Source organism: Rattus rattus, chromosome 12 (genome assembly GCF_011064425.1).
Source record: "Rattus rattus isolate New Zealand chromosome 12, Rrattus_CSIRO_v1, whole genome shotgun sequence".
NCBI classification, from domain to species: Eukaryota; Metazoa; Chordata; class Mammalia; order Rodentia; family Muridae; genus Rattus; species Rattus rattus.
The window spans coordinates 72,899,291-72,911,878 of record NC_046165.1 but is presented as its reverse complement, the minus strand read 5'-3'; positions in this window follow the sequence as shown (position 1 = coordinate 72,911,878).

Sequence of the window (12,588 nt, the reverse complement as noted above, 5' to 3'; positions counted from 1 at the left end):
TAAAAATGGAAATAGAAACAATAAAGAATTCACAAAGAGAGACAATCCCGAAGACAGAAAACCTAGGAAAGAGATCAGGATTCATAGTCACAAGCCTCACCAAAAGAATACAATGTATATAAAAAAGAGATATAAGGATATAAGGCATAGAACAGAGCAAAGGTTCCCAACTTAAAGGGCCAGTAAATATCTTCAACAAAATTGTAGAAGAAAACATCCCTAATCTAAAGAAAGAGATGATGATAAACATACAAGAAGCCTACATGACTCCAAATAGATTGAAGAAGAAAAGAAATTCCTCCTGTAATATAATAGTCAAAATACCAAATGCACAGAACAAAGAAAGAACTTTAAAAGCAGTAAGGGAAAAAGGTCAAGTAACGTGTAAAGGAAGACATATCAGAACTACACCAGACTTCTCAACAGAGATTATGAAAGCCAGAAGATCTGGGTAGATGTCATACAGACACTAAGAAAACACAAATGCCAGCTCAGGTTACTATATCCAGCAAACTCTCAATTAACATAGATGGAGAAACTAAGATATTCCATGACAAAACCAAATTTACATAATATTATTCCACAAATCCAGCCCTACAAAGGATAATTGATGGAAAAACTCAAATACAAGGAGGGACTACAGTAGAAAAAGCAAGGAAGTAATCTTCTTGCAGCAAACCCAAAAGCAAAGAGGCACACAAACATAATTCCTCCTCTAACAACAAAAATAACAGGAAAGAAGAAACATTATTCCCTAATATCTCTTAACATCAATTGACTCAATCCCCAATAAAGAGACATAGACTAAAAGACTGGATGCGTAAAGAGGACCCAGCAATTTGCTGTATACAGGAAACACATCTCAGAGACAAAGATAGTCACTACCTCAGAGTAAAAGGTTGGAAAACAACTTTCTGAGCAAATGGTCCAAAGAAACAAGCTGGAGTTGCCATTCTAATATAGAATAAAATTGACTTTAAACCAAAAGTCATCGAAAAAGATAAGGAAGGACACTTCATATACATCAAAGGAAAAATCCACCAAGATGAACTCTCAAGCCTAAATATCTATGCTCCAAATGCAAGGGCACTTACATTCATAACAGAAACCTTTCTAAAGCTCAAAGAATACATTGCACCTCACACAATAATAGTGGTAGATTTCAACAACCCACTGTCATCAGTGGACAGATCATGGAAACAGAAAGTAGAGACATAGAGAAACTAACAAAAGTTATGGACCAAATGGACTTAACAGATACTTATAGAACATTTCATCCTAAAAACAGAAGAGTATGCCTTCTTCTCAGCACCTCATGGAACTTTCACCAAAACTGATCACGTAATCCATCACAAAATAAGCCTCAACAAATTTAATAAGATTGAAATAATCCCATGCATACTATCAGATCAGCACAGACTAAGGCTGGTCTTCACTAATAACAAAAACAACAGAAAGCTGATTTAGCATGGAAGTTGGACAATGCTCTACTCAATGATAACTAGGTCAAGGAAGAATTAAAAAAAGAAATTAAAGACTTTTTAGAATTTAATGAAAATGAAAGAACAATATACCCAAATTTATGGGACACAATGAAAGCAGTGCTAAGTGAAAAACTCATAACTTTGAGTGCTTCCAAACAGAAATTGGAGAGAGCATGCATTAGCAGCTTGACAGCACACCAAAAAGTTCTAGAACAAAAAGAAGCAAATTCACCCATGAGGACTATATGGAAGGAAATAATCAAACTCAGGGCTAAAAATCAACCAAGTAGAAACAAAAATAACAATACTAACAATCAAAAAGAAAAAAGAAAAAAAAGAAAACCAGGAGCAGGTTCTTTGAGAAAATCAACAAGATAGATAAACCCTTAGCCAGACTAACCAGAGGGCACAGAGAGTGTGTTCAAATTAACAAAATCAGAAATGAAATGGGATCCAAAATAACAGAGTCTGAGGAAATTCAAAAAGTCATCAGATCCTACTACAAAAGCCTATGTTCAACAAAATTGGAAATTCTGGATGAAATGGACAATTTTCGAGACAGATACTAGGTATCAAAGTTAAATAAGGATCAGATAGACCAACTTAAACAGTCCCATGATTCCTAAAGAAAGAGAAGCAGTTATAAAAACTATACTGTCTAAAATAAAAACAGAGGAAACACTACCCAACTCCTTATATGAAGCCACAATTATGCTTATACCTAAACCACTCAAAGACCCAACAAAGAAAGAGAAGTTCAGAACAACTTCCCTTATAAATATCGACAAAAATACTCAAGAAATTTCTTGCAAACACAATCCAAGAACACACCAAGAATATCATCCATTGTAATCAAGTAGGCTTCATCCCAGGGATTCAGGGATGGTTCACTATATGGAAACCCATCAATATCATCCACTATATAAACAAACTCAATGTTAAAAACCACATGATCATCTCATTAGATTCTGAGAAATCATTTGACAAAATTCAACACCCCTTCACGTGAAAAATCTTGGAAAGATCAGGAATTCAATGCCCATACCTAAAAATAGTAAAAGCAATATACAGCAAACAAGTAGTGAACATCAAACTAAATGGAGAGAAACTTGAAGCAATCTCACTAAAATCAGAGACTAGACAAGGTTACCCATTCTCTCCCTACTTATTCCATATAGTACTCAAAGTCCTAGCCAGAGCAATCAGACAACAGAAGGAGGTCATAGGGACACATATTGGAAAGGAAGACGTCAAAATACCACTATTTGCAGATGATTCGATAGTATACTTAAGTGACCCCAAAATTCCCACCAGAGAACTACTAAGCCTGATAAACAACTTCAGCAGAATGTCTGGGTATAAAATTAACTCAAAGAAATCAGTAACCTTCCCCTACTCAAATGATAAACAGGGTGAAAAAGAAAGTATGGAAATGACACCCTTCACAATAGTCACAAATAACATAAAATACCTCCGAATGACTCTAACAAAGCAAGTGAAAGAGCTGTATCACAAGAACTTCAAGTCTCTGAATAAAGAAATTGAAGATCTCAGAAGATGAAAAGACCTCCCATGCTCATGGGTTGGCAGAATCAATATAGTAAAAGTGGCCATTTTCCAAAAGTAATCTACAGGTTCAATACAATCCCCATCAAAATTTCAACACAATTCTTCATAGAGTTAGAAAGAGCAATTTGCAAATTCATCTGGACTAACAACAAACCCAGGATATCGAAAACTGTCCTCAACAATAAAAGAACTTCTGGAGGAATCACCATCCCTGACCTCAAGCTATATTACAGAGCAACTGTGATAAAAATGTGTGGTATTGGTTCAGAGACAGGCAGGTCAATTACTGGATTAGAATTGAAGACCCAGAAATGAAGCCACACACCTATGGTCACTTGATCTTTGACAAAGGAGCTAAAACCATCCGGTGCAAAATAGATATAGCATTTTCAACAAACGGTGCTGGTTCAACTGAGTTCAGCATCTAGAAGAATGCAAATTGACCCATTCTTATCACCCTGTACAAAGCTTAAATACAAGTGGATCAAGGACCTGCACATAAAATCAGTTACATTGAAACTAATAGGAGAAAAATTGAGGAAAAGCCTCTAACACGTGGGCACTGGGGAAATTTTCCTGAACAGAACACCAATGGCATATGCTCTAAGATCAAGAATGAACAAATGGAACCTCATAAAATTGCAAAGCTTCTGTAAGGCAAAGGACACTGTCAATAGGACAAAATAGCAACCAACAGATTGGGAAAAGATTTTTACCAATCCTACATCCGATAGAGGACTAATATCCAATATATACAAAGAACTCGAGAAGTTAGACTCCAAAGAATAAAATAACCTGATTAAAAAAGTGCAGTGGAAGGAAGCCCTGGGTCCTGCTAAGACTGAACCCCAGTGAACTAATTGTTGGGGGGAGGCGGCAATGGGGGAGGATTGGGAGGAAACACCCATAAAAAGGAGGGGGAGGATTGGGAATGTTTGCCCAGTAACGGGAAAGGAATAACACTTGAAATGTATATAAATACTCAAGTTAATAAAAAAAAAAAGAAATGTAAATAAATACTCAAGTTAATAAAGATGAAAAAAAAAAAAAAAAGGGGAGGGGGAGGGGGAGGGGGGGGATGTTGACCTGGAAACCGGGAAAGGGAATAACAATCAAAATGTAAATAAGAAATACTCAAGTTAATAAAGAAAAAAAATATTTCAAGAACAAAAAAAAATTGAATTCATGGCTAAACAAAGGATTCTCAGCTGAGGAATAATCAAATGACTAAGTACCTAAAAAATGTTCAACATCCTTAGTCATCTGGGAAGTGCAAATCAAAACAACCCTGAGATTCCACCTTACATCAGTCAGAATGATTAAGATCAAAAGTTCATTTGACAACAGATGTTGGCGAGGATGTGGAGAAAAAAGGAGCACTCCTCCATTGTTGGTGGGATTGCAAGCTGGTACAACCACTCTGGAAAATCATTCTGGAGATTGGATATATTTCTACCTCAGGATCCAGCTATACCACCCCTGGGTGTATATCCAAATTATGCTCAACATACAGCAAGGACACATGATCTACTACATTCATAGCAGCCTTATTTAAAATAGCCAAAAGCTGGAACCAAATTCCCTTCAACAGAGAAATGAATACAGAAAATGTGTTATAGCTACACAGTGGAATACTACTCAGCTATGAAAAACAATGACTTCATGAAATTCATAGGCAAATGAATGGAACTAGAAAATGTCATCCTTAATGAGGTAACCCAATCAAAAAAAAAAAACACATATGGTATGTACACACTGATAAGTGGACATTAGCCCCAAAGCTCGAATTACCCAAGATACAATCTAGAGCCCACATGAAACTCGGGAAGAAGGATGACCAAAGTGCAGATTCTGCAGTCCTTCTTAAAAGGGAGAATTAAATGTTCATAGGAGGAGATATGGAGACAATGTTTGTAGCAGACTGAAGGAATGACCATTCACAGCCTGCCCCTCATGGGGATCCAGCCAACAAATGTAGACAATATTGATGAAGCCAAGAAGTGCATGCTGACAAGAGCCTGATATAGCTGTCTCCTGAGAGGCTCAGTCAGAACATAACAAGTACAGAGGCAAATGCTAGCAGCAAACTATTGAACTGAGAACAGAGTCCCCATTGGAAGACATTGAGAAAGGAAGGAATTGAAGGGGCTTGCAACTCCATAAGAACAACAATACCAACCAACCAGAGCTCCCAGGGACTAAACTACTACCCAAAAAGTACACATGGACAAACCCATGGCTCCAGCTGCATATGTAGTCGAGGATGGCCTTGTTGGGCACCAATGGGAAGAAGAATGAAGCTGTTTCCAACCTCTAAAGTAAATTAAAACTGTCAGGATAATTACTCACTATTTTTAGTGTCTAAAACAAATAAAATGGCTTCCTGTTTAAAAACAATTTATAGCTATAAAAGATATTAGGGTATTTTGAGTCCTAAAAGTGACCTTAATGTAAAAATTCCTTCATTTTTCCACGAAGAACATGTAAGTAATACATAAAAACTATTGCAAATAAGGAGCAGAAATATTCAAAAATTATTATATTTACTACAATTCTTATTACCTTTGCCTCAAACAATAACCTAGCTATTTCTGCCATTCTTGCCATAGTTAACAATTAGACATGTTTTCTGTATCAGGTTGTGTTCAACCTGTGGCCTACAAAATAACTATGTAGATGGCTTAACAGAAAATTATTAATTCATTTAAAACATTACTTGATTTTTATTTTAATAACATAATTCTATAGTTCTTAAACAAGAACTTTACTGATAATAATACTGTATTTAAATGTCAAAAGATGAGATCTAATAAACACATACAGATCATTTCATCCAATATTAGCCCAAAACACATAAAACATTCTCAACTATAGATCAGAAAATAGGGCATGAAATATATCCAATTTAAAACTTGAGACCGGATATTTTATCATTATATTCACATGAATTATGTAGATTAGGCCAAGACATAGAGACAGAAATATTCGTGAGCAGTCTTCTGTTTCAGAGTAATGAAATATTCTAGAATTAGGCCATAATAATGACCATACAGCTTTGCAAATAGAGTCTGGAGATAGGGATTAGTTGAGACAGTGCTTTCTCAGCATATAAAACAATCTGCGTTTCCTCTGAGTACCACATAAAACCAGGTGTAGAGTACATGCCTATAGTACCACGATTCATTAGCTGAAAACAGGAGGAACAGGTATTCAAAATTACCCTTGGCTACATAGTGAGTTTGAGCTTAGCCTAAATATATGAAACCATCATTTTATACAGCTTGTCATAGGAGTGCCTAAACATATGCACAGGCATAAGCATAAGCTATATGCAGAAGGGTATTGAAGGAGCAGCCAAAGGAGCATTATCAAAAGTGTTGAATTAGGGGACAAGATTTTAACAAGTTTCCCAAAGTGAAAATTTATTTTTTTGAAACATCTCAACCCATCGGCTGTTCTCCATCCTCAGTGGCACCAATGGAGTGGTATATGTCAGCAGTTTCATTGACTGTACAACTCAGGGTACAGCTAACTGTCTTCTCTGAATCTTCTTTCTGTGCTTTCCCTTATAGAAGATACATGATGGAACTGATGCTTTAGAAAAAACATTGTAATTTATTTTGTATTTATAAACTCTTCTTGTTTATAATCCTAATCTGTACACTGGAATCTTTCTATATTGAAATTATGCTTTGATCTATTCAGTTACTATATAAAATCAAAAGGTATAACTAGAAAATATCAAAATTGTCATATAACTTATGCCTGTGATAATAAGCTATCTTATCAAACAGATGAAGGAATTGAACAAATTGAACTAAAAATGAAAGTTAAAACAATAAAGAAAACACACCCTCCTCACCCTGGCATTCCCCTACACTGGGGCATCGAGCCTTCACAGGACCAAGGGCTTCTCCTCCTATTGATGCCCAACAAGGGCCATCTTCTGCTACATATGCAGCTGGAGCCATGGATCCCTCCATGTGTACTGTTAAGTTGGTGGTTTAGTCCCTAGGAACTCTGGGAGTCTGGTTGCTTGATATTGTTGTTTTTCCTATGGGGCTGCAAACTGCTTCAGCTACTTCAGTCCTTTCTCTAACTCCTCCATTGGGGACCCTATTCTCTGTCCAATGGTTGGCTGCAAGCATCCACCTCTGTATTTGTCAAGCTCTGGCAGAGCTTCTCAGGAGACAGCGATATCCTCTTATAAAAGATATTAATAATTACTAATATAATTTTAGGAATTCTTTTAGGATTTTCATTAAGAATTAAGAAATCATGTATTTGTCTATATAGCATCAGTACAAGACAGTATATCTTCATTGATCTGCAGAAATCTGCCCAATAGGATGGGCAAATACCTAGTGATTATTATGTATATTTAATAATAACAGGAAATGCAAGAAGCAATCCTGGGATGAAGTCTGTATGGAACCTTGACTCACAGAGCTCACTCATCTTATGTCATGCAAAACACAGTGGCCTGCTTCTAGGAAGACCACCAGTTAGTCTTAGCCTATCCTAAATGGCTCCTGATATGACTCTACTTAAACTAGACTACAGCTTATGCAACTCTCATACTTATATAGTCACAAAGGGTCTTTAAGATCACTCAATTTATTTAATGACTAGTAAAATAAATAAAGTGCAGAGAGGAAGTTGGCTTGCCAGGATTTCATTTTGCTTATAAAACCAGTACAAAATTTCAAGTAAAATAATATTGCCACACACTTTAAACTATTTTAAAAACTTGAAATTTGTAAAAAGAGGCATTGACAAGTGAATGAATCATTTTAAAATCTTTATTCTTAATTGTAATTTGAACTGTTGAAAATTGCCCTTTATTATTTTACCACAGTAAAAACTGTCAGAATCACAGAACAGTTACTCTGGCTATCCTCTTCAGGGAGGTCCCATCATAACAGTTTTGATTACCCTAAGAACTTGAAATCAAAAATCTTTACAGATAAAAAATGATAGTCTGTATTAAGATATTTACACTAGATCAGTGGAATCTGCATAGGGAAGCTAAAGGTGATTTCTGAAATAGATGGCCAATATCCTCTCCAAACTATAGGAACTAACATTCCTCTTCTCCTTTTCCCGCTTTCTTTTTCCCCTTTAGCTAGCGCGCTCTCTCTCTCTCTCTCTCTCTCTCTCTCTCTCTCTCTCTCTCTCTCTCTCTCTCTCTCTCTTACTCTGCTCCCCTATCTTTCTCTCTCCCAAGGTCTCTCTAGTCTAGCCATGCCATTGTTCCTGAACTTGGTCTATCAGAATCCATTCTGTATATGAGTGTACTCCTATACCTGGAATATCATCTGCACTAGCTTTTCTTAATTTAGTGATAACTAGTTAGTTAGCAGAAATGAAGTCATTTTCATAATTACTCAACTTTTGTCAAGGAATGGGAAAATATGATGGTTAAAATTGCTACAGAAAACTACTAAATCAGTCAGGAAATAATTTGTATGCTTATAAAACTATGAAAATGTTTGTATCCATTATTTACAAATTGGCCATAATACTGTGAAAACAGTCCTTTAGTCATATTATATGATAATATTAACAAGATCTTCAGGTCAAAGGAACTTGACAAGTATAGAAGATTATATCTTTGACTCAATATAAAATTGTTTATCAAATCACAGTATAAACTTTGAAACCAAGTCTAAATATTGTATTTGAATAACACAGCCAGAACAGGAGGAAAAAACTAATAATATGAACACAAATAGAGTTTATTTTGGCTAAAGTGATTTCCTTAGGAAAAGGGACTATCACAGAATAACATGAAATTCCTTTTTGTTGTCATAGTTCATTACATTGTGCCTCTCTAGGTTATAAGGAAAGCCCGTGTTTAAAATGGGAAACAATTTGTTTCATATGCTCACCAGCTTACTCTGCTCAACAGTCTTTTGTGTTGAAGGTCAAAATCAAATACTCTTAAATAGTGTGAGAATTCTTCAAAAACCAAACCAGTGGAGGAAACCTTTCTACTAAGCAAAACTTATTATGTCTAAAAACAAGGCCTGTCTCAGTAATAATGCCTGAGTTATACACACATACTTTCACTACCAAGCATCATGTGTCCTTTCAACTGTCTACTCCAGCAAAACATCATGTCCTTTTCCCAGGAAGCTTTCAGAGAAACATCACGTGTCTGTTCTCAGCAAAACATCTTCTCACGTGTCTGCACGTCTACTTCAGCAAAGCATCCGCTTATAAGATAGTTTCCAGAAAAACACTATATGACACAACCAGGTCTCCCACAAACCAGAAATGTTCACTTCAACAGAAGTGTGTGCATGCCCTTCACTGAGTAGAAAAGCTAGGCTATTTATAGAGAGATCATATGTTAAGCCTCTCTGCTCTATTTTTCCTAGCTATCTGGACTCACATGTTGTCTTGGATATTTAACTCTGTTGAATTTTGAGGGATTTACTGATTCTTAGTGAAAAGTCCAAAAAGCACAGTGTCTATCACATTTCCAAGCCTATAATAAGTTCACAAGAAATTGTTGCACAATAAGTGGATATATCATAATTTAATAGTATAATTAATTACTGATGATATCGAAAGCACTAAAAGTGAGTTTTTAAAGGAACTGTTTTCTCTAATAACTTTTACAGTGACATATTGGCCCATCTTTTAAATTTTTTCAAGTTTTTGAAGTACTTAGAGTAAAATAAGAATTGGCAATAATTGGGATTTTCTGTTATGTCACTCCTTTCATAAACTGTGCTTTTGAGCTAGGGTATACATTTTTAACACCTTGATTCCCATGATTCAATGTGCAAATATGAAGGCAGTATTTCTCTAATTAATTAATTAGCCAAGGGTGTCTTTGTTTCCTTTCAGTTACTTTTGAAGCCTAGAGATAATAAAAGGACACAGACCTTCTCACACAAATATCTATAAAACCCAGCATAAGAATTGAAATGGACAATTTATGTGTTTGAAAGCTGTAAATGATACTAACAAAAATCCAACTATGATATCTTCCCATTCCTTTATGTTGGAAAACTTGACAATATAGATAGAGCAGGTCTTTGGTCTTCACCTTCTAAGCTAACAATTCTCCCGAGCCCAAGTTTTGCCATCGTGACCTCTCACATGTTTATGCAGACTCTACAACTCAGACACCAAGGCTCTGCCACACAGTTTAAATAGAATGTCCATCTACCGGATGCTAGCTTTATTGACTGAATGCAGTGGTAACTTAGGATCAGAGGAAGAGTCAGAGAAGCTCAGGCAACCTACAGAAGCAGGACCTTGTCACGTGAGCAGAGAACTCTACTGGATGTAAGCCACAGATAATACCAATTATTCTCAGTCTAAAAAGCTGGAAATGTCATTGACTTATTAATAAAAATAATGTTGGGCTGGAGAGATGGCTCAGCGGTTAAGAGCACTGACTGCTCCTCCAGAGGTCCTGAGTTCAACTCCCAGCCACCACATGGTGGTTCACAACCATCTGTAATGGGATCTGATGCCCTCTTCTGGTATGTCTATTTCACATAAATAAAATAAATATTTTAAAAAAAATAGAGAAGGGGAGTGGGAGGGGTTAGGGGGATGTTGGCCCAGAAACCAGGAAGGGGAGTAACAATCGAAATGTAAATAAGAAATACTCAAGTTAATAAAGATGAAAAAATGGAAAAAAATAATTTTAAGAAAAAATATTGGAGAACTAAAATTTAAAGAAGGAGTGCAAACATTCTTGCATTGCAGAATATAACGCTACAAGCCCAGCTACAAACTTTTATAAGGGAAAAGGGTGCCAGAAAAGGGCTTGTTTCAGCTTGGTCCACAAAACTGGTAGCTTAGTGTTCCTGCAATATTCCTGGCTGAAACACAGTTCCACTTAAATCTTCCATAAACTACTCTCTGATAGGCAGGGTTTTTTTTAATAATTATGTTATTATCAGTACATGTAATGGTAATCATTGTAAACAAAGAGCTTTTGAGGAAATAGGGAGTAGAGTAGAGGAAGAAGAGGACATGGTTTTTAGTAGTAGGGACACTATTCTCCTATCTCAACCATCCTTCTTAGAATTCGTTTCTGTTGTGTGAAAAGTCTGGATACATTCATACATACACAAACACTTTCTTAAGCATAAATTCCAAAAACAAAAGTAGTAAATGCACTTTTCTGACATTAAAAAGCTCTTTATGATATGATCGAAAGTAACTAATAGCTCATAAATTAAAAAATAAAATAAAACTAATAGCAAGTAACTGCTACTTTTTAAGAGCTAGTAGTCAGGATCTTTCCTCTTGAGATATGTAAATATAAAAGCTTAAGTAATCATCAAAGACTCTTTGTAAATATTGACTGGGTTTAAGGTAAGAAAATATAAAAATTTTGCTAAAGGGTTTTCATTACATTATTTAGTGAATAGAATAAATGCCCTCACATGAACCAAAAAGAGCTAAAAGAACTTTGTGTCAGAGCTATATAAACTGGGCCCACAAGATGGCTTAGTGGGTGGGTAAAGACACTAACTACACAAAAAGATGAGCTGAATACAGTCACCAGGACTCACTATGGGAAGAAAAACCTAACTCCTGATTGTTGACCTATGACCTCAAAATGCAAAATGTGACTAATGTGAATCTCTAATAACTCAGACTGTACACATACAAACATGTTGTTAGTAAATTAGTAAACTTTTTTAGAAGCTGGATGAAATTTTGAGTGAAATTTTGTATGGAACACATAGATTTGAAGCTTCTGAATAGATTCTGTCGAAATCAAATAATTGTCTACATAATTTAATTAAATCTTCCTAAGAAGAAAAATATAAATTCTAAATGAAGTAAGTTTTTTGGATGAGTATGATATTCCATTTTTATTAAAAAAAATCACTTACATTCTAAGAGACTAGAACTTTTCTCCTAGACCTCACAGCACAGTTCACAATTCACCTTAAGATTTAAAGTATCTAAGTTTGTCCATTGAAACTTTTGCTTTTAAGAAAACAGTGCAACAAAACATACTTGCCTTACATTTCTCATGTAATCAACCTTAACAACCTAAAACCAATGCATAGTTTGAATTGTAAGTTATGAGCTCTTGTGCGCCCCTGACTCTGAGCAGAGCAGTGTGTGGTCTATGTGTTGGGGGTGGGGAATATGGTTTTTTGAAATCAGCCAACAGCTCAAAAGCAACCTTATACAACAAATTTCTACCAAAAATGTTTGAAACTGCATGTGGATATTTCTCGATAATAGTATGTTTACTATATTTGTTATCTGAGTTAGTTGGGGTCTGTTGGAGTCTGTAATTTATTCATTTGTAAAACATCTGTGAAAGATGTTTGCGAAGTATCCTTCGTTCCTTCCTCATATAATGCTTTCTGTGTTGTTTATAAATACTGAGCAACAACTAATCATCACAGAGCGGGCACACAACAGACTTCAGAATAGACAGAAACATCAAACTATGGGACTCACTCTTTATTCAAGGGGGAGTGTGGAGCGTCCTTTCCTTAATAGGACAGGGATGTGATTTGGTTCTTCTGAAGATATCTTT